General features: G+C 44.7%; 2 long non-coding RNA genes across 4 annotated transcripts in view; both read left to right on the top strand.

The window, feature by feature from the left end:
- Positions 1–3,276, top strand: part of LOC115299958 — a 6,503-nt gene extending 3,227 nt beyond the window's left edge. The window contains exons 3-5 of one of the 2 annotated variants that reach the window (XR_003912441.1): positions 267–444; positions 2,652–2,704; positions 3,248–3,276. This is a non-coding gene — a long non-coding RNA (uncharacterized LOC115299958). Of the gene's footprint in view, positions 1–266; positions 622–2,651; positions 2,705–3,247 lie in introns of those variants that run through there. The other variant, XR_003912440.1, reaches the window with a different exon arrangement.
- A 3,718-nt stretch (positions 3,277–6,994) lies between these two features.
- LOC115299959 lies at positions 6,995–9,081 on the top strand. Of its 2 annotated transcripts, XR_003912443.1 has the most exons (3): positions 6,995–7,184; positions 7,420–7,674; positions 8,586–9,081. It is a non-coding gene; the product is annotated as an uncharacterized LOC115299959 (long non-coding RNA). The 2 variants fall into 2 exon arrangements; XR_003912442.1 differs by lacking the exon at positions 8,586–9,081 and having other exon boundaries at positions 7,420–7,795.
- The last annotated feature ends 18,660 nt before the right edge of the window (positions 9,082–27,741 follow it).

Below are 27,741 nucleotides of genomic sequence, written 5' to 3'. Positions count from 1 at the left end.
CCCTCTCATGCTCTGTCTCTCTCTGTATCAAAAATAAATTTTAAAAAAAAACATTAAAAAAAAAAAAGAAATCAGCCCTTCAGAAGGTAAAATGCAGGGCTTACAGGGGTCATTAACACGCATGCTGGAGAGTCATGCTGCCCTCCCAGGACGTGGGTGCGTGGTTTAAGCTACTGATCACACTGGAGTCTAGAAGAAATTCACCTTTCAGGGAATATTGCTGTAAGGATCCCAGTGTTGGCATTTATCTCAAATGCTTTTTGTAGGACACCTTTGTGGCAGTGTTTTCACTTCTGTCTGGAAGGTCAGTGCAGGTTTCTGAACAGGCCGCCTCGATCCAGAATTGTAAGAAGGATTTCTTGGAGTCCTCGCAGGACGTGAGCGTATTCTACGCCCGCACCGCCCACACTCCGCTTCCCTTCTGGAACAACTGGACCCAAAGAGGTAATGGGACCGATGCTCAGATATCTATCTTGCCTTGTACAGATCAGTTTCTTTCTTTGAGAAACAATACCCAAATTTACACGTTATTTTGAACCTACAAACTTTGCGGTTTTTCTTATTTCTTTATTTAAAAAGTCCGAACGTGTGGCACCTGGCTGGTTCAGTGGAAGAACACACGACTCTTGATCTCGGAGTCATGAGTTCAAGGCCCATGTTAGGCATAGGGATTACTAAAAATAAATAAAACTTAAAAAAAAATTAGAAAGTAAATGAAAAGTCAGAATGTGCTGACAAAAGGACTTTAAATGCTTCTAATAACAAAAGTTCCAATTAATATGCTGTCATTTAGTCAAGTTAACGGCATCGGTTATGTCACAAATATGGGGACATATTTGATAGCCTGCGTACCGAATTGCAGGTTAATTGTTACACAGACTCTGTTTTCTCCAAGTTAATAAAATTAAATATGTCTCCTCTTAAATTGACTTCATTATTTCTTTGCTTTGTTTGGAGGTAAACTTCTCCACAGTCAGTGCCCGTTCTAGTTTTGCTTCCCCCTAAAAGCTTACGAATCTCATGACTTTGTTTTTCTTCTGAAATGCTTATTCTTCTGAACCTGGCATGTCTGTTCAGTTTTCTTTGCGACATTCAGTCCTGTGTGCTTTTTTAAAGTAATTCATTATTTCTTTTTAAGGCCACCGTTTATTACTTATTCCATATCTTTTGTTAGTGTATTTCAAGAGTTTGGTATATGGGTCAACCTTTTTTCCTTGATTCCAAGACCTTTTCTCTACTTTTTTTTTAAATTTAAATTTGATTTGTTTATCACGGCCAAAAAGAAAAAAATCGCAAAATTTACCACCTTAACCATTTTGAATTGAACGGTTTTGTAGTGTTAGGTACCTTGGCATGGTTGTGAAGCACATCTCCAGAATGTTCTCATCATGCAAATCTAGTGCCTACATGGGCCTTACAGGCTCCTCTGCTCAGTAACCTTTGCCCCATCCTCTCTGTACCATTTCTATGAGCTTCCGGCACTCACCTGTCTTCCTCATTTCCGGCTTTCTCCTGTTCCTATCACTCAAAAATGTGGGTGTCACTTCTGTTCCCCTTTCGTGAACATGTATTTTCAGCCTCTAATTGTCCATCTTTGTTTCTCTGCTTTTATCGGTCATTCGCCCACTCTGTGAACATTGATTCAGCAAGCCTGCGGGCCGGGAGGTGCAGGGCCCTGGCATTCGGCTGTGAGCAGGGCAGGCACAGGGCACCGTCTGCCGGCCCTCGTGCCTGCCCAGACGTCTCTGCTCCAACATGGCCTCTCCAGCCTTTGCCCTTTTCAGCCGTGTTATCTTTGCATATTACTTGTTACCATGGTATTTCCCCTCTGTGTGAAAACGTAAATATGCCCTGAAATCGCCTTTTGGACCTAAAAGTTGGCTTCCTCCGTAAAGAGATGACTCTCAGCTTGGTGACGGTCCACACTGTGCTCCGCCTTGCACACCCAAGTGATCCCAACCCTTCTTGAGCCATTTCTGGGCCGGGCCCGTGTTGCCTCCTTCTGTCCCCTCCTCTGATCTCCTAGAACCTGAAGGGGACAGAGGAAGCTATCAACTCAGACGTCGTCCGCTGTAGTTCTGGCATCCGAGCACGTGTCCCCTTTGGTTTGTCACGTGGCCCTCACAGAAGGATCTGGCCCCTATTTCTTCAGAGCACACATCCAAAAACAAGAATTCACCGTGGCGGCCGAGGTGTGGACATGGTGACGGGCTCACGTCTGCTCTCTGAGATCCCACCGTCGGGCTGACTGTCTTATGTGACCCCTAGAGAATGCAGTTGAATTCAGGCGCCTGGCGGACTGTATACGTAGTGTGAGCGAGTCCGCCCTCCGTAGAGTCCTGTATTTGCCGAGTGTACAGAATTTTAAGCAAGGAATCAGAAGATCTGAGCTTTAAGTCGAGTCTTGTCCCTTCGTGAACTCTGAAGGCCATTTAGCTGCTCACTGCGAAATGCTACCCATTTCCTGGCGGCCTAACATGGGGGTGTTAGCGAGCTCGCCCACGGTGGGGAAGGCACCACAGGTACTTGGAACGTTCTGCAGGGTTGGGGGGGTCATCCTCGTAGCTGGCATCTACTGAGAGGGACTTTTCGTCATGTTTCCGTGGGCTAACTACTCTAATCTTCACACGCTCACTGTCCCCCCTTGACAGGTAAGCTGTGTTTGGATCTGCTGGGAAGCAGAGGTCAGGATGGCGTTCACCGTGTAAGAGACTCCCTGGGAGAGGGTGTGGGAGGAGGGGAGCGGCACCCCCAGCCCGCAGGGCACGTCTGACACCTGCGGAAAGAGCGAGAACCAGGACTGGGCAGGAGGAGGTGGGGCGAGGCCGTCAAAGGCAAGTCTAAGCCACAGTCACGCGCTCAGGAGTCACGCGTCTCCATAGACCGGTCCTGCCTCAGTGCCCGCTCTGTGCACAGGTGCCGGCTGGGAGGAGACACCGGAAGTGGGGCCCCGGGGCCAGCAGCTGTGGCCTGTGGTCAGTTATGTCCCCTGACGCCTGAAGCTGTGCCCCTTCTTGGCTGCTACAGTCACTGAGGCACAGAGCTAAGTGACTCGCCCAAGGTCACCCTCCCACTCAGCGTGGGGCTGCGTTTCTCCTTGGTGGTGTGACCAGAGTCCTTGCTCTGAACCACTGCCCCCAACTGACTGCTGAGTCCCTGTGGCTGTAACTTTAAAACAGGAGATCTGGAGGGGCAGAGGGGGGCACCTGGGTGGCTCAGTCAGGTAAGCTTCCACTCTTTATTTCAGCTCAGACCATGATTGTGAGATCAAGCCCCACATCCGGCTCTAGGCTGACAGCATGGAGCCTGCTTGGGATTCTCTCTCTCTCTCTCTCTCTCTCTCTCTCTCTCTGCCCTACCCCTGCTCACACTCCCTCTCTCACTCTCCAATAAATAAAATTTTTAAATGAGCTCTGTAATTTCACAAACGTGTGCATTTGAAAGTGGCACCAAGGAATGAGTCCTGTTCATAAAAATCCTCTCGAAAAAATTAAGAATATTTTGAAACATCTTTATCTTCTGCAATATCTCCATAAGTTCACCTGAGCCTTTACTGAGGTAGTTCCTGGGGTAGGACTGGTGCGTGTCTCAGAGGAATTAACTCCGTAAGCTCGCCTGGTCCGCCCTCATGGACGTGCTCGGCTTTCAGAATTCCGGGACTGGAACTTTCGTAGTTTTCTGAATTCTAACAGTTAGATCATTGGTGCCTTTTTAAAAGGAGTTTTTGTGGGTTTCTTTTTTAAAGTATATTTTCGTTGATCATTCAAAAGCCCGTTTTCTTTTATTTATTTATAGTTTATTGTCAAGTTGGTTTCCATTTAACACCCAGTGCTCGTCCCCACAAGTGCCCTCCTCCATGCCCATCACTCCCTTCCCTTCTCCCCCTCCCCCTTCAGCCCTCAGTTCGTTTTCAGTTTTAAGAGTCTCTCATGATTTGCCTCCCTCTTTCTCCCCCCTTCCTTCCCCCACGGTCCTCTGTTAAGTTTCTCCTGTTAGACTTATAAGTGAAAGCATATGGTATCTGTCCTTCTCTGCCTGACTTATTTCACTTAGCATGACACCCTCGAGGTCCATCCACTTTGCTACAAATGGCCAGGGATTCAAGCACGTAGTGTATGAATGTGTTTATCACCAATCAGATGTACGTTTTTCAGCCAGACTGCTCCTTTGCCGATGTATGCCTGCTTGTACGTGCCAGGCCGTGCTGGAGGCCCGGGGAGGTGGACAAAACCCACTGGACAGCCCCGCCCCACTGTGCTCACGTGGCAGCGGGAGGCACAGGCAACAGACAGACCAGCGGAGTGTCATGTACAGTGCGCTAGGCTGTGCATTCCAGCATGGTTTGCCTCTTAACATACCACATGCACGATGCCGTGCCGATGGGTATTGGATGACACCATCCACAGTCTGTGCACCAAGGGAGACGATGTTGCCATGGGGGTCTGGACAAAGATGGAAATGGTCTCTGGAGGCAGAGCGCTTCCTGACTGATGCTGCTCACATCCTGTGGGGATAATTATGTCTGTCTTAGGTGCAGCGTCTCAGTTCTTAGGGAGTTGGGCTGTGTGTTTAAGTTGTGAGAAACAGTGATGTGGCAGAATGGAAAAAGGAAGGCACTGACTTTGAAGCCAGGCGCGTTGATTTGAACCCTGACTACTGCCTTGGGGCAGGTGACTCGGCAAGTGTCCAGACCTCTCTGGCATCACGATGATTCCTGCTTCATGGGGTTGTGAGGACTCAGGAGATGACACATCTGACTCAGTGGATCGCATCAGGAGTACCTTAGTTACTCAGGTACCAAGAGGCAGTAGACCGCCGTAGCAAAAATGCACTCTGGAGCCTAGGCTGCCGTCCCTTCGAGAATGCCTGCTTAGACTTCCCTAGCTCAATGACCTTGAGCAAGTTTTCAACTCCGGTGAAAGACAAAATACTTGCTAGAGCATCTGGAGCGGTGCCTGGTACATCGTAAGGGTTTAGCAAATGCTACTCTTGCTGTGTGCTATAAAAGTGGTTCCATTCCTGCGTACAAGTCCGTTCCCTCCCTTCTTCGCGATGCTTTCTGCTGGCATTTCTACCCCTGCTCTGCTCAGGTGGTAGTTTTAGAACGCTCCAGAGTAAACAAGACTGAAGGTGTCGTGACAGCCACGTTTTCACCCATAGGTGGGTTGCAGAACCATCTTAACTATATAACTGGAGCGGTACATTAAACGTTAAATGTTGACTGGCAGACCTAGGTCTTAAAATCCCTACCGTAGGTTATTCAGCTAATGTTGAATTTTGAAACCAGTACTTGATGAAGATGCTTTGGTAGGTAGAGAGGTTACTCGTCACTGATTTTAGGTTTCTACAAATTCAGTGCTCTCCATGGTTGTTGGAAAGATTGGAGCTCTAGACAAGCCAGAGAAGCCTCTTAATGTCTCCTTTGTTTCTTAGTATTTTCTCTGCCTCCATGAATGGGATTTTAGCTTTGTATTTTCTATTTGAAGTTAAAGAGTTGCTTTGTGGAAGTATAGACTTATTATTTGAACATTCTGTTTAAAAATCACTTTAGACTTGGGGTGCCTGGGTGGCTCAGTCAGTTGAGTGTCCCACTTCAGCTCAGGTCATGATCTTGGGGTTCGTGGGTTCAAGCCCCGTGTCGGGCTCTGTGCTGACAGCTCAGAGCCTGGAGCCTGATTCAAATTCTGTCTTTGTCTCTCTCTGTCCCTGCCCCCACTCACACACTGTCTCAAAACATAAAAAAACTTTTTTTTCATTCTAAAAATTAAAAAAAAATCACCTTAGACTTTGTTGTAATTCATTTTGAATTGCTTGACTCCATCTTTCACTGGTGCTTTGTCGGATCTGCTGAATAAGAATGTTTTTGCGACCAGAATAAAAAAGATGAGCCATAATGACAAAGACATAACAGAATTAGAACAAATTCACAGACTTCTCTTACAGGTAAAGTGAGATTTTAAAAAGCAAACACAAAATTTCCAGAGTCATGTTTTATTTTAACATTCGATCTTAGTGAAGTCACTTCACAAAGAGACACCGCAAGGAAAGAGAAGTCTTTACCCTCTGCATTCCAAGAGAGTTTGTCTTCCTGGTTTTGTTTTTTAAGTTCAGTTTTATTAATCTTGTTCTTGACAACACACAGAGCATTCTTATAAGATCCCATTTTAAGAGAGCAGATCGAGTCACAGTAGGCAGGTAAGACCAGGAAGCTATTTCTAAATGAGAACATCCTTCTTGTATTTCGAACACTTGCCAGGTGCTCAACTTTTGGGATTTGGCTTCAGTAGTTAAAAAAAATAATAATTCCAATTGTAAACGTGGGGGCAGAGGGATGGCTGGTCTCAGCGGAGTGTTACAAAGCAAACGTGGGAAAAACCACCTCTGGAAAGCAGATGCGAAAGTGATTTCTATAGGAGATTCGATTAGTCATCTGGTGAAGCGTTTACCGATGGTGTCACAGAAAACCGTGAGCCCGTAGTTTACAAATCGTCTCTTGTAAAATCTCCAGGGTTCGAAGAAAGTTCGTGGAAAAACACATAGTGTGTATTTAATTTGTTCTGTTCCAAAATCAGCATAAAGAACTACTAGAGTTCACTCTCCTATTTTGTTACATCTCTTATACCACGTGGCTTTCTAAAGACTTGTTGTTCTAGAAGTGCCCCCCTCGGCTAGAAAACTAGACTTTGCTCTTGAGAATTACAGAACTGAGTGAGGAATGGATGTCTTCTTTGTCAGCCTCGGGGCCGGCAGCACGGAGCTTCACACCCGTCGCTTAGGACTTCAGAAGCGTTCGCCTTGACCGTCGGTGATGACAAACAGACAGACTCTCAGGGCAAGCTGCTGCACCCCGTAACGCTGACACCCGACCCCCTTTTCCCTTCCGCGGGTTCACAAGAGCGCCTCCAGCGGCTGCAGGAGCCTAGGCGGCAGCGCCTGGCGGGGGCAGCGCCTGGCGGGGGCAGCGCGCATGCGCAAGCGCACGGGAAGCCCGTACGCGAGCCACGTCGTGTCTGTGCGCAGGCGCGCCCTCCGTCCTCTGCGTCGTCAGAGCCGCGCGAGCGCTGCTGCTGCACCTCAGCCCTTGTGATTTCCCGTTTGACGTTCGGGACCAACCTGGCCGCAGCCGCGCTGACTCCATCTTGGGTTCCTACAATGTCTGTCAAAGAAAATAGCACCTTTGGAAGGTGATATTTGGGTTTATTGTACGATTTCTAAAGATTACCCTATTGCCGACAAACATATTTAGTCTCATTTGGACTGGCCGCGCCCTGGCTCGGCGGCAAAGGGAGTTAACGTGTTCACAGTGCTGTTCGCCATTATTTCCTCCGAGAACCGGAAGTTACATGTGTTTTGTTGGTGTATTTTTTAATGTACATGTTCATAATTTTTGAAGCACCTTCTCTCATTCTTTTCGCGCAGCTGACTTTGCAGCACATCTCCGCCAGTCTAAACAAAATTAGGAATCTAGGTCAGCAGCTCTACACGGAGTCCATGGCCAAGTCACCAGATGAGCAAGTGACGGGCGCGCGCAGAACGGCTTGGCCCCGAGTCAGCGCCAGACCTCCTCCCAGGGCCCTGCCCCGTCGTGGGGTGACGTGGCGCGTGTGAGCAGAAAGCCATGAGCCTGTGCTGCCACCTTTCCCATTTCCCTGCGTGGTGCTGAGAGCAATAATGGTAATGGCGGCAGCAAATACCGCTCAGGAAACTAACACGGTACTAGAGTGTAATTTCCGTGTATTTCCACTAAAGAATGAACGGTTTGGGTAACACCAGCAGATTCATAGCTTCTTCCAAATGAGGTCTCTATAAGTCAAAAGAGTTCATTAAAAAAATTTTTTTTAATATTTATTTTTGAGAGACAGAAACTAAGCGCAAAAGAGAGGGAGACAAAGAATCTGGGAAGCAGGTTCCAGATTCTGAGTTGTCAGCCCCGAGCCCCACGCGGGACTCAAACTCACGAACTATGAGATCATAACCTGAGCAGAAGAAATACTCGAAGAAATAATGGCTGGTAGTTTTCCACAGATATGAAGAACATTGAGCAGCATAGATACAAAAAAATAACCAAACAAAAACCATTCACAAGATAAAAACACCACACACTTGAAAAAAGAAATACCACATACTTGGAAATATCATATTCCAATTGCCAGAGGCCATAGCAAAGTGAGTATCTTGAAGGTAGCTAGAGGAATGTAGACAGACTACATAACAGGAAAACAAGGAAAGGAATTACAATAGGCATTTTTAGACACCAGGTATATTAGAAAACAAAATGTCTTAAGAGAAAAATATTGTTAGTGCAGACTTCTCTACCTAGTGGAAAGTATCTTTTAGAAATGAAGGAGATAGAAAGATTTCTCACACAAAAACTAGGCGAGGGGTGTATTGCCAGCAGATCTAGTCTGTAAGAAATGCCAAGGGAATTTCTAAAGGTGGAAGGAATATGGTACCAGACATAAAACTTGAATCTACATAAAGAAATGACAAGCACTGGGAATGCAACTAATGAAGAAATTTTATTTTTTACTTATTTTTAATTGCTCTGGAAGGTAACTGACTAAAGCACTCTTCTGCTTTTGTAGCCTGTGTTAAAATACTACCAAGGATCGGCGGAGGCACTGGAAATGTGTTGCTGTGGAGACCTTACATCAGATGCAATATATTATTTTGAGGTAGAAACATTTCTAAAAGATGTATGTTGTGAAATTTACAACAGTGATCAGAACTAGTTTCTAAAGAGGTATAAATTATGTCATTTGAGGAGATAAAGTGGAACTTAAAACATTTAAAGCAAAATAAAGCAGAAAAGAAACAAAATCCCCGATGGAACAAGTGAAAAGCCGCTAGCAAAGTGGTATACTTTAATCCAGCTGTCTCCGTAGTCACATGAAACGGGAATGTTCTCAGTATACCAGCGAGAAGACTGAAAGTGTCAATGGGATGAAAAAAAATGAGAGGCATCTGTCCAGTATCGACAAGAATTCATTTTGCAAATAGAAACATAGGTTAAGAGCAAAAGGTTAAAAAAGATTCACATGCTAACAGGAATGCAAAGAAAGCTGGAGGGGCGCCTGGGTGGCTCAGTCGGTTAAGCCTCCGACTTCAGCTCAGGTCAGATCTCACGTTCGTGGGTTCGAGCCCCGCGTCAGGCTCTGTGCTGACAGCTAGCTCAGAGCCTGGAGCCTGCTTTCGGTTCTGTGTCTCCTCTCTCTGCCCCTCCCCCTCTCATGCTCTGTCTCTCTCTGTATCAAAAATAAATAAAACATTAAAAATTAAAAAAAAAAAAGAAAGAAAGCTGGAAAGCTGTATTAATATCAAGTACTGTGGACTTTAGGACCACAAACTTTATCAGGGTTTCAGAGAGCTATGACAACAAAATGGTTGCTTCTCTGAGCACATGTAACAGTCCTATGCACCTAGCATCAGAGCTTCAAAATACATGAAACAGAAACTGATAACAATTTTGAGAATTGAATCCGCACTGGTAGTTAGAGACTGTAACAGACCTCTCTCTAATTGATAAAACAAGTAGACAGAAATTTAGCAAACGTATAGAAGACCTGAACAACACCATTAACACAATTGGCGTGAACATGTATGGAAGATTCCAACCAACAAAAACATACTTATTTTTCTCAAGGGCACATGGACCACTCAAGACAGGCCTTATTCTAGGCCGTAATACAAACCTTAACAATTTAAAAGACCTATAAATCATACCAAGTATATTCTCTGACTTAATGGATTAAACTAGAAATCAGTAACAGAAAGGTTTATCTAGAAAATTCCCCAATATTTGGAAATTAAAGAACCCATATCTGAGTAACCTACAGGTCAAGATCTTAAAGGGAAGTAAAAACATTTTGAAAGGAATGAATTGAAAAGACAACAAAAAAATTATGGAATGAAGCTAACGCAGCACTTAGAGGGAAGTTGATAGCATTAAGTGATTGTATAAGAAAAAAGAAAAAAGGTCTCAAATCAGCAATCTAAGCTTCCTCCCTAAGAAGCAAGAGCAAGAAGAGCAAATTAAATCCAAAGTAAGCAGAAAGAAAGAGTTTAAAGTACGTATTGATGGAATTGATATAGAAATTAATAAGATTAATGAAATCAGAAGCTGATAAAAATAAAACTAACAATCTTTTGGCCATACTTAACAAGTAAAGAAGATGAAAATGGCCAATGTTGGAAACGAAAGACCACACAGATGTTAAAGGAACTACAGACAACTCTATTCCCCCAACTTTGGTCTATTGAAAGAAAAAACTATCAGAACTCAGTGAAAAAGTGGGGTGCCTGGTTAGCTCAGTTGGTTAAGTGTTCGACTTCAGATCAAGTCGTGATCTCATGGTTCGTGGGTTCGAGCCCCACATTGGGCTCTGTGCTGAGAGCTCAGAGCCTGGAGCCTGCTTTGGATTCTGTGTGTCTCTCTCTCTGCCTCCCCTACTTGTATTCTCTGTCTCTCAGAAATAAATAAATAAACATTAAAAAAAAAAAAGAGAGAACTCAGGGGTGCCTGGGTGACTCAGTTGGTTAAGCCTCCAACTTCAGCTAAGGACATGATCTCACGGCTCGTGGGTTCGAGCCCCGTGTCGGGCTCTGTGCTGACAGCTCAGAGCCTGGAGCCTGCTTCCGATTCTGTGTCTCCCTCTCTCTCTGACCCTCCCCTGCTCACACTGTCTCTCTCTGTCTTTCAGAAATAAATTTTAAAAACATTAAAAAATTAAAAAAAAAACCTCATTATGAAAGGGTAATTCTAGGGTAACTAGAATAGACTTCTGCTTACTACCAATACTGAATTTGAAGTTAAAAATGTTACAAAAAGAAAACTAGGCCCAGATGTTTTTGCTGCATAGTTCTATCAAACATTCACGGAAGTAATACTGCCAGTCTACATCATCTTTTTTCACAAAATTGAAGACAGAAGACAATAGAAGAAGAAGGAAGTTTGGAAGTGAACTCCCAAACTCATTTTAGGAGCCCACTAGTACCCTAATACTGGAACAAGATAAAGACAATTCAAGAAAAGAAAACTATAGACCAGGATCCCTCATTAATGTATTTGCAAAATCATCAAATCCAATCCAGAAAAGTATCAAAAAAACAAATGTATCATAACCAAGTGTGATTTATCCTAAGAATGCAAGGTTGGGTCAATATGTGCAAGTCAAGCGCTTTTGTTCACCATATTAACAGAATAAAAAAGACAAACCATCAGGTTATTTTAGTAGATGGAGAAAAAGCATGGGACAAAATTCGACGTCTATGTATGATATTCAAAAATGAGAAATAGAAAAGGAATTTAATTAACCTAACAAAAAGACATCTATAAACACCTGCAGCTAACATTATGCTTGATGGGGAGAGAATGCTTTTACCCTAATCTAGAAAACAAGTCAAGGGTATTCACTCACCATGTCGTAACATCAGACTGGAAGTCCTGTCCAATGTAGTAGGCAAAAGAAAGAAAGAAATAGACATACAGATTGGAAAAGAAGAAATAAAACTCTTTCCATTCACAGATGACATGACCATCTACATAGAAAAATTCTAAAGGATCTATAAAAAAGAAAAAAAAGTTCCTGCTGATTTTTAGCAAGGTTACAAGACACACAGCCCACATAGATCAATTAAATTCCTATGTACTAACAAGGAACAGCTGGAAACAAAATTTTTAAAACTATCCAAAGCTGAAATACTTAGACACAAAATCTAACAGAAGGTCTGAAACAATCCATATCCAGAAAACTATAAAACATTGATGAAGGAAAAACTCTTTTTAAAAAGTACTAGGTAAATTAAAAGGTATATCAAATTCATTATTTAGAATACTCAGTATTGTTAAGATGTCAGTTTTCCCCAGGCTAGTCTGTACATTCAACGTAATTCCGATTAAACTCTCAGCAGGATCATTTTTGTAGGTATCATCAAGCGGATCCCCAAACTTACATGAAAAAAGTAAGTTAAAATGGCTGAAACAATTCTGAAAAAGAAAAACAATGTTGGAGGACTCACTCTACATGACTTCAAGGCTTACTAATTAAGACAGTGTAATATTGGTGAAAAGGTAGATCAGTGGAACAGATTAGAGACTCCCAAAACAGACTTACATAAATTCAGTTTTTGACAGAGGCACAAGGTCAAGTCAATGGACAAAGGATAGTCTTTCCAACAGATGGTACTGGATGATTAGATATCCACATATATTAAAAAATGAACCTCAACACATAGTTCACATTACACAAAAGCTAATTCAAACTTAATAATAAACTTAAATATAAAAAAACTACAAACTTCTAGGAGAAATCCTGGGAGAAAACCTTTGTGATCTTGGGTTTGGCAAAGAGGTTTTAGGTACAATAACAAAAGCATGACCCATAGAAGAAAAAAATCGATGAGATGGACTTTATCAAAATTAAAAACCTCTACTTGAAGGACATTGGTAAGACAATGAAAAGACAATGTGGGTAAATTATAGATAAAATAAATTCATATCCACAATGCACAAAAAACTGTCAAAATTCAACAATAAGAAGGTAAACAATCCAACCAAAAAATGGTCAGTGGGCACGTGGGTGGTTCAGTTGGTTGAGCATCAGGCTCTTGACTTCGGCTCAGGTCATGATCTCACCATTTGTTAGATTGAGCCCTGTTTCAGGCTCTGCGCTGATGGCGTGGATCCTGCTTGGGATTCTCTCTCTCCCTCTCCCTCTGCCCTTCACCTGTGCACATACACACACACTCTCACTCTGCCTCAAATAAATATAAAAAATTTTAATGGTCAAGAGATCTGACACTTTCCCAGTGAAGTACACCTACATGGCAAATAGCTATAGGAAACAGTGCTCAATTTCAAGGAAATTAAAACCACATGAGATACCTCACACACTTACTAGTATGACTAAAAAGTAATAGAAAAAAATACTGACAATACCGAGTTGTGGCAAAAATGCGAGTAACTGGAGCTCTCAGACAATGCTGAAGGTAATGTGAAAATGTGTAAGTTTGGCAGTTCTTGTAAATTAAACATACTCTCTTTTACTATATGACCCAGGAATTCTATTCTTGTCTACCAAAGCAAAAGAAAAACTCAAGTTTACACATAAACTTGTGTAAACGTTATTCAGGCTCATCAGAAATTGGAAAAAACCTAGATGTCAGTCACCATTTAGGTGAGTGGATAAACCGGTCCATCCACACAATGGAGTATTATCAGCAGTAAAGGGGAAGGGACTTGATTCCTACAGCAACATATATGGGTCTAAAATGCATTTTGCCAAGTGGAAGAAGTCAAAAGCAAAAGGTTATATATTCTGTAATTCCATTCTAGAAAAGTGTTCTTTCTGCATTGACCACAAAGGGGTGGCGGAAGGGAAATTTCTGAGTGATGGAAACATTCTGTCTGTTACAACTCTGCGTTTGCTGCATGGATCTGCATACGTCATCCCACCCCGAATACAGAGGCAACCCAAAGTGATATGAAGCCTGTGACAAATGAATCTCACCGCATCACAAATAAGTGGCATTAACATACTGAGGGTGTGAGGAAAAAAGGAGCTGAGTAGCTTTAGGAATCAGTGTGTTGACTGGATACCCAAGGACTAAATACAAAATGCAAATCGACACAAACACTGTAGTCAAGTTGATAAACTTGTTTCTCATCAGTGTGCGGGTTAGCAATTCCGAAGGTAATTTATATGCAGGGTAGCTTGAACAAACAGGTGTATACGTGATAGACAACAATAGCCAGATTTCCTCACTATCAGAGGAGGAACTTAGAAATCAGCAGAGGGCATGTTAGAACCGACTCTTGGTGTTGGGTTGGAGTTGAAGGTGTCAGCATGAACTCATGACTTTCTGTTTAATTGATGGATGGACAGATGGACAGTCAAAGGTTAGCATACATGCATTATATTTACTAGTTTTTCTCACTGAATGGTTCACAAGGAGGTCCTTGTAGAAATAGGAAATTGCGGGGCGCCTGGGTGGCTCAGTCGGTTAAGCCTCCGGCTTCGGCTCAGGTCAGATCTCACGTTCGTGGGTTCGAGCCCCGCATCAGGCTCTGTGCCGACAGCTAGCTCAGAGCCTGGAGCCTGCTTCCAGTTCTGTGTCTCCTTCTCTCTCTGCCCCTCCCCCTCTCATGCTCTGTCTCTCGCTGTATCAAAAATAAATAAAACCAAAAAAAAAAGAAAAGAAATAGGAAATTGCTATCAGTGGTCATTATGCTGTACCCCTTAAACTTAGACATCGCTGGATGTCAGCTATATCTCAATAAATCTGAAAGAGGGGGAGAAAACACTGACACTAATGACTGCTGTAGGAATATCCTCCAGTGAGCTAAAATTAGATGAAAACTTCTTAAAGTTGTGGTATATATATTTTTTCCACCATTTAAAAAAATTTTAACATTGTTATTTATTTTTTTAAAGTTATTTGAGGGAGAGAGAGAGCAGGGAAGGGGCAGAGATGGAGAGAGAATCCCAAGCAGGCTCTGCCCCATCAGCACAGAGCTTGACGTGGGTTCTAGTTTTAGTATATGTGCTGCCGAAGTGAGCACCCGACCTGGGTTTCAAACCCATGAACTGTGAGATCATGACCTGAGCCAACATCAAGAGTTGGAAGCTTAACCAACTGAGCCACCCAGGCGCCCCTGAACCCTTTTTAAATGTGCAGTTTGGTGGCATTAAGTCCATTTAAGGACTTTTCCAGGGAGAAATGTGGCAGACAGCCGCTTAACCAGTGATGAAGGCTGACACAGCCACAGCAAAATATGTCAAGGTCATGTACCCCTGTGGCGTGGGGTGCTGAAGGACACAGCACCTCCACAGGAACACTCCCCAAGGCACATGACCTCAACCTCATCAGAGAGAACATCAGGGAAGCCCACATCAAGGGGCGGATCAGGAAAGACCGGGGGAGACGGAGACGTTGACCACTGAGATCACTGTGATCGCAGGCTGGATTCTGGACCAAGAAATGACATTTCACGGTGAAGCGGGTGAAATCCAGATAGGCCGAGGTTGAGTGGCAGCGTGCCACCGTGAATTCCTGATTTTTGTTGGTCCTGTTACAGTTCTGCAAGATGTTACATCAGTGGGCACCGGGTAGAGGGTATTTGGGAACTCTGCTATTTTTGTAGCCCTCTTCAAGTTTAAGTTATTTAAGAATTAAAAGTATAAAGGCACATAAGTGAAAGGTGACCAGTCATTTTTCAGTTAATTCCCTGTAGAAACTGAGCAGCCTTTTTCTGGCGGTTCAGATGACCTTCATTCATAACAACAACTGCAGCTACCCCGCCCCTCGGTACTGGACGTAGTTACTCAGTCCTGGAGCCGGTTTCCCTCCTTGTCTCCGTGACGCCATGCTCAGCGGGCTCTCTCTTACCTTTCTCCACGCTCTTCTTCTGTCTCCGTTATTAGCTCATTGCTCTCCACACAAGGTTTAAGTTCTTCAGGGCTCCAGCCTGAGGCTGTGTCTCTTCTCTCTATACCCCTGCTATCCAGGATGGCCGCTGCCGGACACGTTGGCAATATAAATCCAAATGCTTTACAAATAAATAAAACTTAAAATCGAGTTCCTTGGTTGCTGTGGCCACATTTCAAGTGCTTAATTGTTGCATGAGGTCTTAGTGGCTACCGTATTGGACAGCACAGAGGAGGAACAGTTCTGTCACTGCAGAAAGTTCTTTTGGACACAGCCTCTGCCTGGGCTTCACACTTCACATTGTGCCTTACCCTTCACATTGTGTCTGGCTGCCGCCGTCCTGGGGAGGCCAAGGTCCATCGGTGGGCAGGTGGTGGACTCCCCATCAGCCTTTTACCTGATAGTTTTATTCCTCGACAGTCTTTGCTGAAACATTTGTTTCACCCCTTTTTTTTGTAAAAAAAAAAACAACAAACACATGTGATCATTCTGTGTGGGTGCCTTTCTGTATCCGTGCATTTGTTTTTAGACCTGAGATGGTTCAACAGCTGCGTGATGTTCTGCTGGACGTACACACGCCAGAGGGCCCGACCTCACTTTGTGGGGTAAGCTCATAGGTGTATAAGATTTTTAATTACACATCCTTTCTGTTTCGGAGGAGCAGAAGGTCTCTCTGCCCTCCAGACTTTGACAAACAATAGCATGCACATGGAGTCTTGTGGAGCCTGGAGGGAAGACCAGCGTGGCCCATGCTATCAGCAAACACACTGCACCAACAGTGTTATCAGGTGTGAGACACAAGTTCGGAGACCACGTCAGTTTTTCCGAGAGCATATGTGGTCAATGTAAGCACACACCTTACATCATCTTTAATTTTTTTTATGTTTTTTTTTTGGTATTTTTTGAGAGAGAAAGAGAGACAGAACAGGAGCGGAAGAGGGGCAGGAGAGAGGGAGACACAGAATCCAAAGCAGGCTCCAGGCTCTGAGCTGTCAGCCCAGTCTGACGTGGGACTCGAACTCACAAGCTATGAGATCACAACCTGAGCTGAAGTCGGATGCCCAACCGACTGAGCCCCCCTGTACCCCCATCATCTTTAGCATCTATTGCCTTGATTGTTCACTATGAGTCAGTAAGTATTTATGGAGTGCCTTCCTGTAGTTTATAATAAATTGAACATTTCAAGGGACGCAAAAAAGGAGATGGATCCTGTCTTGAAGGAGCAATGGTGCAGTTGAGAAGACAAGACCTTGATGTTAAAAATTAAACAAGGCAAGTTTTGGAGGTCGCTCCCAGGCCGCAGTAGAAGAGATGTGACATCCAGTGACTCAGGCTGGGACAGTCAGGGAAGACCTTGTCAAAGGAGCGAGTACAGCGTACACACTCACCAGTGCTGTGAAAAAGCAGGAATGTGGGAAGTGGCAAAGTTAGGGGCCCGGCAGGCACGCGTGACCTAATTATGTTGCGGCAGGTACCTGAAGAACGGCGACATTCCGGCCTGAAAAGGAAGTGAGGACCCTGTGCCCACACCACCTCTTCGGCCTCGGAAGAGAGACGGAGCCACGGGCCAATCACGCCCAGACTTTGCACGGGAACGCGAGTGCCCCCAGCCGGCCAGAGGCTGATCACAGAGCGTCCCTCTCTGGTTTTGCTCTAAGTTTTTGTCTCTATGTATTGGATGAATCGCAAACAATCTTGGTTTCCTACTGCTCCTTAATGGCCGGTAGGTTTTCGTTCGTCAGTTACGAACACCTACAAACTGTGTCTTTAACATCAATTTCCTCTAGGGGTTTTTCTTTTCATTGTCAGTTTCTCTCATGCCCCCAGCCGTGTCTCAGACCCCTGCCACGGCGACCTTGGAGATGCCTGTGGCCAGGTGGTCCTCAGACGCTGCCGGAGTCCCACCCCCCTCCCCCAGAGCCTGTCCCGGGCGGCGCGGAGCCTGGGCTCCCTCATGAGTCAGTGCAGCTTCTGCACCTTCGTCCACGCCCCGCCGCCAGAGTCAGGTGCCACGGCGACCTCCTGGTCTAAAGTAGACACGTGTGAAACTCAGTGTGGTGAGAAAACAGAAGGCATTAATACCTGTTACTTAAGACTGGCTTCCGGGGGTACCTGGGTGGCTCAGTCGGTTAAGCCTCCGACTTCAGCTCAGGTCAGATCTCACGTTTGTGGGTTCGAGCCCCGCATCAGGCTCTGTGCTAACAGCTAGCTCAGAACCTGGAGCCTGTTTCCGGTTCTGTGTCTCCTTCTCTCTCTGCACCTCCCCCTCTCATGCTCTGTCTCTCTCTGTATCAAAAAAAAAAAAAAAAAAAAAAAAAAAAGAATGGCTTCCGGATTATAATTACGCCTCCTTTCTTTAAATCAGTCCATAGTTTTGGAAATACCATCACGTGTGTATTTATGTAGTTCAGACTGTATTTCTAAGTCCCTGTCACCTGTTGACCACATCGGCCAGCTCGTGGGAGGCACTCAGAACACAGAACCCGTTGATGTAGTAGTGAGTCCTCAGCGAGTGTTAACTATCACTCACGAGGTTGTTTATGGGGCTGCATTAAGTCACTTCGTTGCTGCCCTTGAGAGAAGGTGTCCTCATCAGACTGACAGTGGCTGGGACCTGAGGGACCTTATACATGCCAATTTTTGTATTGTCCTGAGGAGAGAGTGTTCAAAACTCTCTTCTTTTTCGAGGCATTGGGCCCAAGAGGAGCGGGAGATGCCTGTCCCTTCTCCTCCAGACCCCTCCGCCCACCCTTGTTCTTGTGCATATTGGAAGGGGGCGACCCAGCAGCCATCAGGTCAGGCACGCACGTGTTCACATGCATGTGCACCACGTCCTCAGTGGGGGGGGGGAGGTGTTCAGGTGGGAAACCCCTGAGTGCCTGTGGGGTGTTAAGAAAGCTTTTTAAGAAAACAAAAAATAGAAAAAACGAATCTCTTCGTTTTAATAACATAATGACTTGGTAAATTCTTCTGATGTCTACTTTTTGTTCCTTTTTACTGCCTGCTACGCTTTGACTTTGTCGTTATAACAATCTGATGGATGAAGAAGTGGCGACGAAGGTGTTACCTCAGGTTTTTGGGTCACCGCTCATTTCTTACCGTCTTCAGTGGCCCATCAGGAAATGTGTTGAGCTGTTACTGTGTGCGGCCATCTGTCCTTAGTCCTTCATAGGAATTGACTCATCTAATCTTGCCATTGACCTTGGAGATAGAGACTACAGTATTAACAGGCAGACTGGGGGTTGGTGGGAAGAGACCAGAGACACAACCGTTGTGAGCTTAGAGTACGTTTCTAATGAACTGAAGATAGAGTTTTATTGGAGCTGAGCTAGTCTCCCAGGAAAGAGGAGCCCCACATTTTCAGTGTACCTTTTCTTAACCCTTTCGGTTCCAATGTGGACATAATAGCTCCCAGTGACTCAGCCCACACAAGGCGGTCTCATCCGATGGGGAAAGGGTTGTTGATTACGCTGCTATACTTTCTATAATCTGGTGTGTATTACCATTTTGAAAAAAATCATAAACTCTATAAGCTGTCATTGAAGGGAATATTTACTGATAATTGTTTGTCCTGATCTTCAACCAATTTCACCATCTGTGGGACCACACCTTTATTCCAAGGAGAAGAGACAGAAGCAGGATCTCTGTAAAGTATCTGTATGTCTTCCGCTCTCTGGACAGCATAATTCCTACAGTTTGCACCGCGACTCTAATGATGACTTGGGTCTGAGGACTGTGACCCCCAAATGCAAGCTATGGTTTCCAGTTTGTATATGGAACAGTTAAGGCACAAACAAGTTAGGTGAGTTGCCCAAAGCCAAGGAGCAAATGCGTGGCAAAGAAGGGAATCAGACCTTAATAAGCAGTCTCCAGAAACCATTAACATTAACAGATATTTTTTATGTTCATTCTATTTATTTTATTTTTTTTTTATTAATAGTTTATTACCAAGTTGGTTTTCCTATAACACCCAGTGCTCTTCCCCACAAGAGCCCTCCTCCATGACCATCACCCCCCGGCCCCTTCCCCCTCCCTCTTCAGCCCTCGGTTTGTTCTCAGGATCCAAAGGTCTCTCATGATTTGCCTCCCTCTCTCTCCCCAACTCTTCCCCCCCTCTTTCCTTTTCCCATGCTCCCCTGTTACGTTTCTCCTGTTAGACCTTTGAGTGACAACATATGGTAACAGATATTCTTGAATCCGTAGCAGGGTCAAGATGGCCTGTGAAAAAGAGGCAGGAGATAAGTTAAAATGTAATTTTAGGAAACATGCAAATGACCCAAAAGAAGGACAGAAAAGGAGGAACAGAGCAACAACCACCATCACCAGAAGGAACATGTCAAACCCATGAAAGTAGCTCTAGATCCAACCGGATCCACGCGAATTAAAAGGCAGAAGTAGTCAGAACAGATTTTAAAAGATCAAGATGCGGCTATATACTGGCTGGTGAGTACAGTTTAAATATAATCCACTGATGGATTGAGGAGAAATGAATGAGAAAAGAGGCACAACTCAGACAATGAGACAGGAGGGCTGGCGTGCTGGTGTGATAGCCCAGACCCCACGACACAGTCTTCCCAGGGACGCGTTGTGGTGGCCAGCGGTTCACTGGGCGGACACAGCAATCATAGTACATTATGTATGTTCGCTAAAAGCAGGGTTTCCAAGATCGGAAGCAAAAATGGAAAGAGTTAAAGAGAGAAATAGCCTTCCCATGATTGTAGTTGAGGCATGTGACCCTGCTTCTGTACAGTTAGTAAAACATCTAGACAGAAAACGAGTAACGCAGCAGATGATCTGAGCAGTACTGTCAGCGACCTTGACCTCATTCACGTCCAGCGAAAACAGCGCCCAGTACCTGCACCACATGCGTCTGTTCAAGCCTACACGATACGTTGGTTGATGTATGTGCTGTGTCTCAAAGTTAAAATGACATCGTACATGCTATGCTCTCTGGCCAGAGCTAATTCAGGTAGAAATCAGTGAAGTCATTGAGGGTTAGAGTTTTCTTGGCCAAGTTTTTAACTACAGATTCAGTTTCGGTCATAGACACAGGGCTGTTCAGGTTTTCTACTTGTTGAGTGAACTCTATTAGTGCCCGTCTTTCAAAGACTTGGTCTGTTTTGTCTACATTGTCAAAGTTACTGGAGTAAACATGTTCATAATGTTCTCTTATTCTTCTTTTGACACCAGTAAGGTCTCTAATGATGCTTCCTCAGTCATTCCTGAGGATGGCGCCGCCCTACCTTCTTCTCCTTTTTCTCTCATCAGTCTGGCTGGAGTTGATTGATTTGATCGACCTTCTCAAACCAACAGCTCGCAATTGCACTGCCTTGGTTCATTGTTTTCATGTTTTCCACGGCGCTGATTTCTCCTCTGGTCTTTGTTTCCTTTCTTCCACTTGCTTTGGTTTTATCTTGCTTTTCTCTTTCCAGTCTCTCAATGTGGAAGCTGAATTGATTTTGGACATTAAAAAAATTTTTTTAAAGTTTATTTATTTTGAGAGAGCAAGGAGGGGAGGGAGAGAAAGAGAATCTCAAGCAGTCTCCACGCTATCAGGGCAGAGCCTGATGTGGGGCTCAAACTCAGGAACCATGAGATGATGACCTGAGCCAAAACCAAGAGTCAGATGCTTAACTGACTGAGCCACCCAGGCCCTCCTCCTAACGCATTTTAATTCAGATTTTCTTTTTACCTCTAGCTGTGTTCCACACATGTGGTTGTATTGTGTCATTTTCACTGTGCTCAAATACTGACTACTACCCCTCATCACATATCTGTATTTGCTATCATCTATTACTTCAGTACCACATGTTTGGGGGGGGGTTCCACAGTTCCTTCTATTCCTGATTTCTAATTTAATCCCCTTGTGGTCTGAGAAAATACAGAACTTGAATTCTTTACTGGTTGAGCCTTGTTTTATGGTCTGTGATGTGTTCTACCTTGAGGATTGTTCTGTGTGCGCTAGGAAAGAATGTTTATTCTGCTGCCGGTGGGTGTTTTCTTGGTGGAAGTGAGGTCGGGTTGGTTGATACTGTTGTTCAGGGCTTGTCTGTCCTAACACGTCTTCTCAGTACCCGTTCTGTGTCACGACGAGCACGGAAATCCCCAACCATAATTGTGGGTTCGTCCATTTCTCCTTGTGGTACAAATGGGTTTGGCTTCACACACTTTGAAAGCACTTTTGTTTTGTGCATAAGTGTTGGCCTTCTTCTGAATTGGCCCTTTTATCATTGTGAAATGACCTTCTTTATCCCTTGTAAACTCTTTAAGATACATTGTCTCATATTAATGAGTCACTCTAGCATTTTTTAAAAATCAGTACTAGCATGTTCTATCTTCTCCGCCTTTTTGGTTTTAACCCAGGTATGTTTATGTTCAGAGTGGGCTTTACTTTCATGGCTGCCTTGGGGCTTCTGGTTTACATGTTCCGTTGTTCACTGTGTACCTTCTGGAAATATTTTATCATTTCATGTACAGGTGAAAGTCCAAGACCAGAGGACTTCCGCTTCCTTCTTCTGGCCTGTGTTGGCGTGCGTCTCGCTTCTACGTGTGCTGTAGACCCCACCGCACACCGCTGCTGCTTCGAGTAGGCCCTGGATATCTCTCCAACGCTTCCTCCGCAGGCACCTCTCCCAGTGCCCGTGGGACTCGAACTCACAACTCCGAGATCAAGAGTCATGGGCTCCTCTGCCTGAGCCAGCCAGGTGCCCCAGTACTATCAATTTTACATCTAGAAAGACCCCTCCAAGTCTGTCTACAGGTGTTTACTCTAATGAGTTGTGGTATACACATAAAATGGAAAACTGTAATATGTACAAATATACAATGGCTTTCTTTGTGCTGGTTCCAGGGATGCTCGTGGGGCACCTGGGGGTCAGTCAGGGGAGACTTCAACTCTTGGTTTCAGCTCAGGTCATGATCTCACAGTTGTGTTTTCAAGTTGTGCTTCGGGCTCTGTGCTCGGCATGGAGCCTGCTTAGGGCTCTGTCTCTCCCTTTGCGTCTGCCTTTCCCTTGTGTGTACATATTCTCTCTCTCCAAAAAAAAGGGGGGGAGATATTGTTAAGTGGAAAACGCACACTGTAGATAGGGTACATATTACATGCCTTTTGAATAGCAATCAGGGTGGGGAATACACATCTATATCATGCTTATATATAGGTGCATAAAGAAACTGGACTGATGCATAAAGAAATAAAAGAAATGGGAGTTTCTGTGGGGGAAATAAATGAGAACTAGGCCCATAGTAGCCAGGAATGGAGAGAATTTACTAACTGCCTGTTTAATGCTTCTTGACTTTTGAACCACATGAATATACTACAGATTCTTAATTAATTCAAAGATACAAACACTTTTGAAGAATTTAGGAAGGGAAAATATTTAGTTACAATAAGAAGATCTTTATACACATTGAGTGTTACAACTCTGCAAAATATATGTACACATGTACAAAGAGTTAAAGAAAGGTAGAAAAAATTAAAACAATTTATTTGCTAGGTTGATAAAGTTTTTTATATTCTAGCTGCTGTAGTAATAGTTGTAAAAATGTACTGGAGAGTAGGAGCACCTGGCTTCGGCTCAGGTCATGGTCTCACAGTACGTGAGTTCAAGCCTCCCATCGGGCTCTGTGCTGACAGCTGGGAGCCTGGAGCCTGCTTCACATTCTATGTCTCCCTCTCTCTCTCTGCCCCTCCCCCACTTAACTCTGTGTCTCTCTCTCTCTCTCTCTCAAAAATGAACATAAAAATAAAAAACGTTTTTTCATGTATTGTAAAGCAAGTAGATTAATGAAAACAAAATAAATGCAAATACATGGTTGGCAGGTGATTTTTCTTCCTGATCTTCTTACAATTACCGGTGAATGGCGTTCTTCTCCTCTTTTTGGTTTTAGTTTCCATAACGCCTCCCCCTTCATCCTTTCAGGAGACTCTGCATAGACTCTGCATCCAAGCAGGGCAGAGCAGCCGGTCCCGGGGAAGGGAAGCACAAGCGGAAGAAGCGGTCACAGCTGCGGGACAGCCTTCCGTCCCCACTTCCGAGGGGACGTCTGGGACACACAGCCCTGGGGCCCTTGGCTCACCTCCGCTCCGTGGGCCCCCAGTCTGTCGTTCCCGGCTCCTTCCCTGGTCCCCCGCCCTGCCCCGTGTGGGAGGAGGACATGCTGGGCACTGGCTCCACTTGAATGTCTGCCCGAGCCACGTTTGCCCACGGCCTGCAGTCTTTTCCTGTTCCCCCCCCCCCCCCCCCCCCCCCCCCCCCCCCCCCCCCCCCCCCCCCCCCCCCCCCCCCCCCCCCCCCCCCCCCCCGCTTAGATACTTTGGTGACCATTTTCCTGCATGAACCTCCATCTGTCCGTTGTCACCATCATTCCCTCCATATCCGTGCGTGGGAGCACCGGGCTCTTCTGAAAGTCCACCCCCAGCATCCGCAGTGGCTGCCAGCCTGGACCCCCGTGGTTGGTGCTCGGCAGAAGGCGAGAGGGGGGAAGAGGGGCCCCGTGGGAAGAGCGCCCACTCACCACCCCGAGGAGCAGCTCCCGCCGCAACTCAGCTGCAGCAGGACGCGCTCAGATCCCGCTGGCCTGCAGATCGGAGGAGAAGGGATGTTTGCCCAGAAGCCGAGGACGTAAGTGACGCTAACTTCCAGCGCGGGAGGGAACGTGAACGTGGGTCCTCTTATGGAGATTAAGGCTCCTGCCCTGGGGCCCAGCACCGAAGGCCGAGCAGGAACTTTGATTTGCAGAGCATGCACTGTGCCCCCTACCCCATGTACCAAGCGGGAGCGGAGTCCTGGCTCCTTAGGTACTTGGGAGTTTCCCCAAGTGCCGACTTTCACAGTTTCCATGTGAGATGGAGCCTTGATAGCTTATTCTGAGGACTAAGTGAGGTAATATTTACGTAGTCCTTCTTCGCACACAACATAAGCTCAGGACAGCTGCTACTTCGTTTTGTGCCCGGTAATATTCCGCGTTTGGGGAAGAGTGCTAAGAACTAACCCAATGGTCCGGAGAGCCGGGAGAGAATTCAAGTGTAGGACCGCATGGCGCCCGGCGTGCAGCAGGTGCAAAACGCAGCAGTGTCTTTAATGTTCCGTGCACAGCGTCCTGGACCACAGTGTTGGGGACGGGCTGAACTGTCTCACGTGCCAGTTACATATGCGCTTCGTTCTGTTTAACGTGTGAACTTCAGGATCTGCCAGTTACTTTGCAATGTGACGCCTGAGACGTGAAAAGTCTCTTTCTGTGGCCTGCCTTCCTGCAGCGTGTCATATTCAACCGTGGGAATAAGAACAGTCACACGGCGTCACCTCCCGAGGAGTCTCCTTCCGGAACGGGTTCTGCAGCATCCAGTAGTGGGTCAGAATGATGAACTCTGCAAACTGTTACCAGGAGCCGTCTGGTTAGGGCCCTGGTGCAGAAGTAGGTTTTCCTTGTTTATAAGCTTTACTGGGGTGCGTTTACATACAATAGAATTCACCAGTCCTGACAAATGTATCCATTTGTGTAACCAGCACTGTACAGAACATTCCCATCGCCTGGAAAGGTTCTTCCGGGACCCTTTATGGTCAGTCTCTGCCCTCAGATTCCAGCTCCTGGCAATCACTGATCCCTCTGTGTCACTATAGTTCGGATTTTTTATAATTTTATGTGAATTGAATCATTCAGTATCCAGCCTTTTATTTTTAATGTTTTTTAATGTTTATTTATTTTTGAGAAAGTGCGAGTGTGCGTGTGTATAAGTGGGTGAGGAGCAGAGAGAAGGAGACCCAGAACCCAAAGCAGGCTCCAGGCTCTGAGCGGTCAGCACAGAGCTGGATGTGGGGCTCGAACTCGTGAACCGCGAGATCATGACCTGAGCCGAAGTCGGATACTTAACCGACTGAGCCACCCCAGCACCCCCAGTATATTCAGGCTTTTGTGTTGGGATTCTTTCATTTAAGACAGTGCTATTGATCCTTGCTGGTGTGTCTCAGTAGTGGTTCCTACTGATTACTGAGTTCACTTAAATTATATGGACGTCCGTTCACCAGTTGACAGTTATTGGTTGCATTATAAACAATGCTGCTATGAACATTGAGTCTGAGTCTTGTACACGTATGTTGTCATTTCTCTTCGGTAAGTACCTAGGAATGAGATTGCCAGGTCACGCGGTAAGTGTATGACTAACTTTATCTATTTATTTTTATTATTAAAGTATTATTGACATGCGTTATATTAGTTTCCAGGGCACTGCATAGTGATTCAGCAATTCTGTACATTACATGGGGCTCCCCATGAATTCACCATCTCTCCCCGTATATTATGACAACATCATTGACTGTGTTCCCTGTGTGGTACTTTGTCATCTCCACGACTGACTTGTCTATACCTCGGCGTTTGTACCTCTTAATCCCCTTCACCCATTTTGCCTGTCCCCACCCCCTCCCCTCTGGCAAACGACCATCAGTTTGTTCTTTGTATTTATGAGTCTGTGTCTGGTTTGTTTGTTCTTTGGTTTTTTAGATTCTCCTGGTAAGCAAAATCGTATGGTATGTGTCTTTCTCTGGCTGACATATTTCACTTAACATAATACCTTCTAGGTCCATCCATGTTGTTGCAAATGACAAGCTGTCATTCTTTTTTTAGTATTCCTGTGTGTGTGTGTCCTTTTTTTTTTTTAGGTTTTAGGTTTTTTATTTTAATTCTAGCGTAGTTAACAGACAGTGTTATATTTGTCTTCTGCACAGTACAGTGACTCGGCACGTCTGCGTGTCACTCAGCACTCACCATCAGTGTACTCTTTAATCCCTGTCCCCTGTTCCCTCTCCTCCTCCCCTCGGGTAACAATGAGTTCTCTAGAGTTAAGAGTCTGTTTCTTGGTTTGTCCTTCTCTCTCTTTTTCCCCCCACTTTGTTCAGTTGTTTTGTTTCTTAAATCCCGCATATGACTGAAATCATATGGTATTTGTCTTTCACTGTTCTTGGCACACTTTCTAACTCCAGCCATGTTGTCACAAGTGGCAAGGTGTCATTCCTTCTTATGGCTGAGTAATATCCCATTGTGCATATATATTTACCACATTTGCTTTATCCATTCATCTATTTGTGGATGCCTAGTTTACTTCCATATTTTGGCTATTGTAAATAATTCTGCTATAACCATAGGGATGCACAGATCTTCAAATTTGTATTTTTGTTTTCTTTGTATAAATATCCAGTAGTAGAATTATTAGATCACATGGAATTTTATTTTTAACTGTTTTGAGGAAGTTGCATATTTTTTTCACAGTGGTTGCACTAGTTCGCATTTCAACCCACAGTGCGCAAGGATTCCCCTTTCTCCACGTCCTCGCCACGACCTGTTTCCCGTGTCATTGATTTTAGGCCTTCTGACAGCTGTTAGGTGGTCTCTCACTGTGGTTTTGACTTTAAATTCCCTAATGATGAGTGATATTGAGCATTTTCTCATATGTCTGTTGGCCATCTCTGTGTCTTCCGTGGAAAAATGTCTATTCAGATCCTCTACCCATTTTTTTAATCAGATGGTTTTTTCGGTGTTGAATTGTACAAGTATACTCTTTATATATTTTGTATGTTAGCCTTTATCAGATATATCATTTGAAAATATTTTCTCATATTTAGTAATCTGCCTTTTTTTTTTTTAATGTTTATTTTTGAAAGAGAGAATCCCAAGTAGGCTCTATGCTGTCAGCGCAAAGCCCTACGTAGGGCTCGATCTCACGATCTCACGAACTGCAAGATCATGACCTGAGCTGAAGTCCAGTCGGACACTTAACCGACTGAGCCACCCAGCACCCCTGCCTTTTCTTTTTTTGTTGGCTCCCTTTGTTGTACACAGACTTTTATTTTGATGTAGCCCCAATAATTTATTTTTGCTTTTGTTTCTCTTGCCTGAGCAGAAATATTCTTAAATATGTTGTTCAGGACAACATCCAAAAGATTATTGCCTTTTCTTTTAGAAATTTTATGACTTCACATCTCAAATTTAGGTCTTTAATCCATTTTGAGTTTATTTTATTGTGCGGCATCAGAAAGTGGTCCGGTTCCATCCTTTTGCATGTCGCTGTCCATGTTTCCTAGCACCATTTATTGAGGATCCTGTCTTTTCCCCATTGTATATTCTTGCCTCCTTCATCGGGGATTAATTGACCATACACACGTGGATTTGTTTCTGGACTTGGTTCTGTTCCGTTGATCTGTGTGTAGGTTTTTGTGCCAGTACCACAGCATTTTGATAACTGTAGCCTTGTAGTGTATCTTGAAATCTGGGACTATAATACCTCCAGCTTTGTTCTTCATTTTCCAGTTTGCCTTGGGT

The sequence above is a fragment of the Suricata suricatta genome, chromosome 8 (assembly GCF_006229205.1).
Source record: "Suricata suricatta isolate VVHF042 chromosome 8, meerkat_22Aug2017_6uvM2_HiC, whole genome shotgun sequence".
NCBI lineage: Eukaryota > Metazoa > Chordata > Mammalia > Carnivora > Herpestidae > Suricata > Suricata suricatta.
This window is presented reverse-complemented; position numbering and strand designations above follow the sequence as displayed.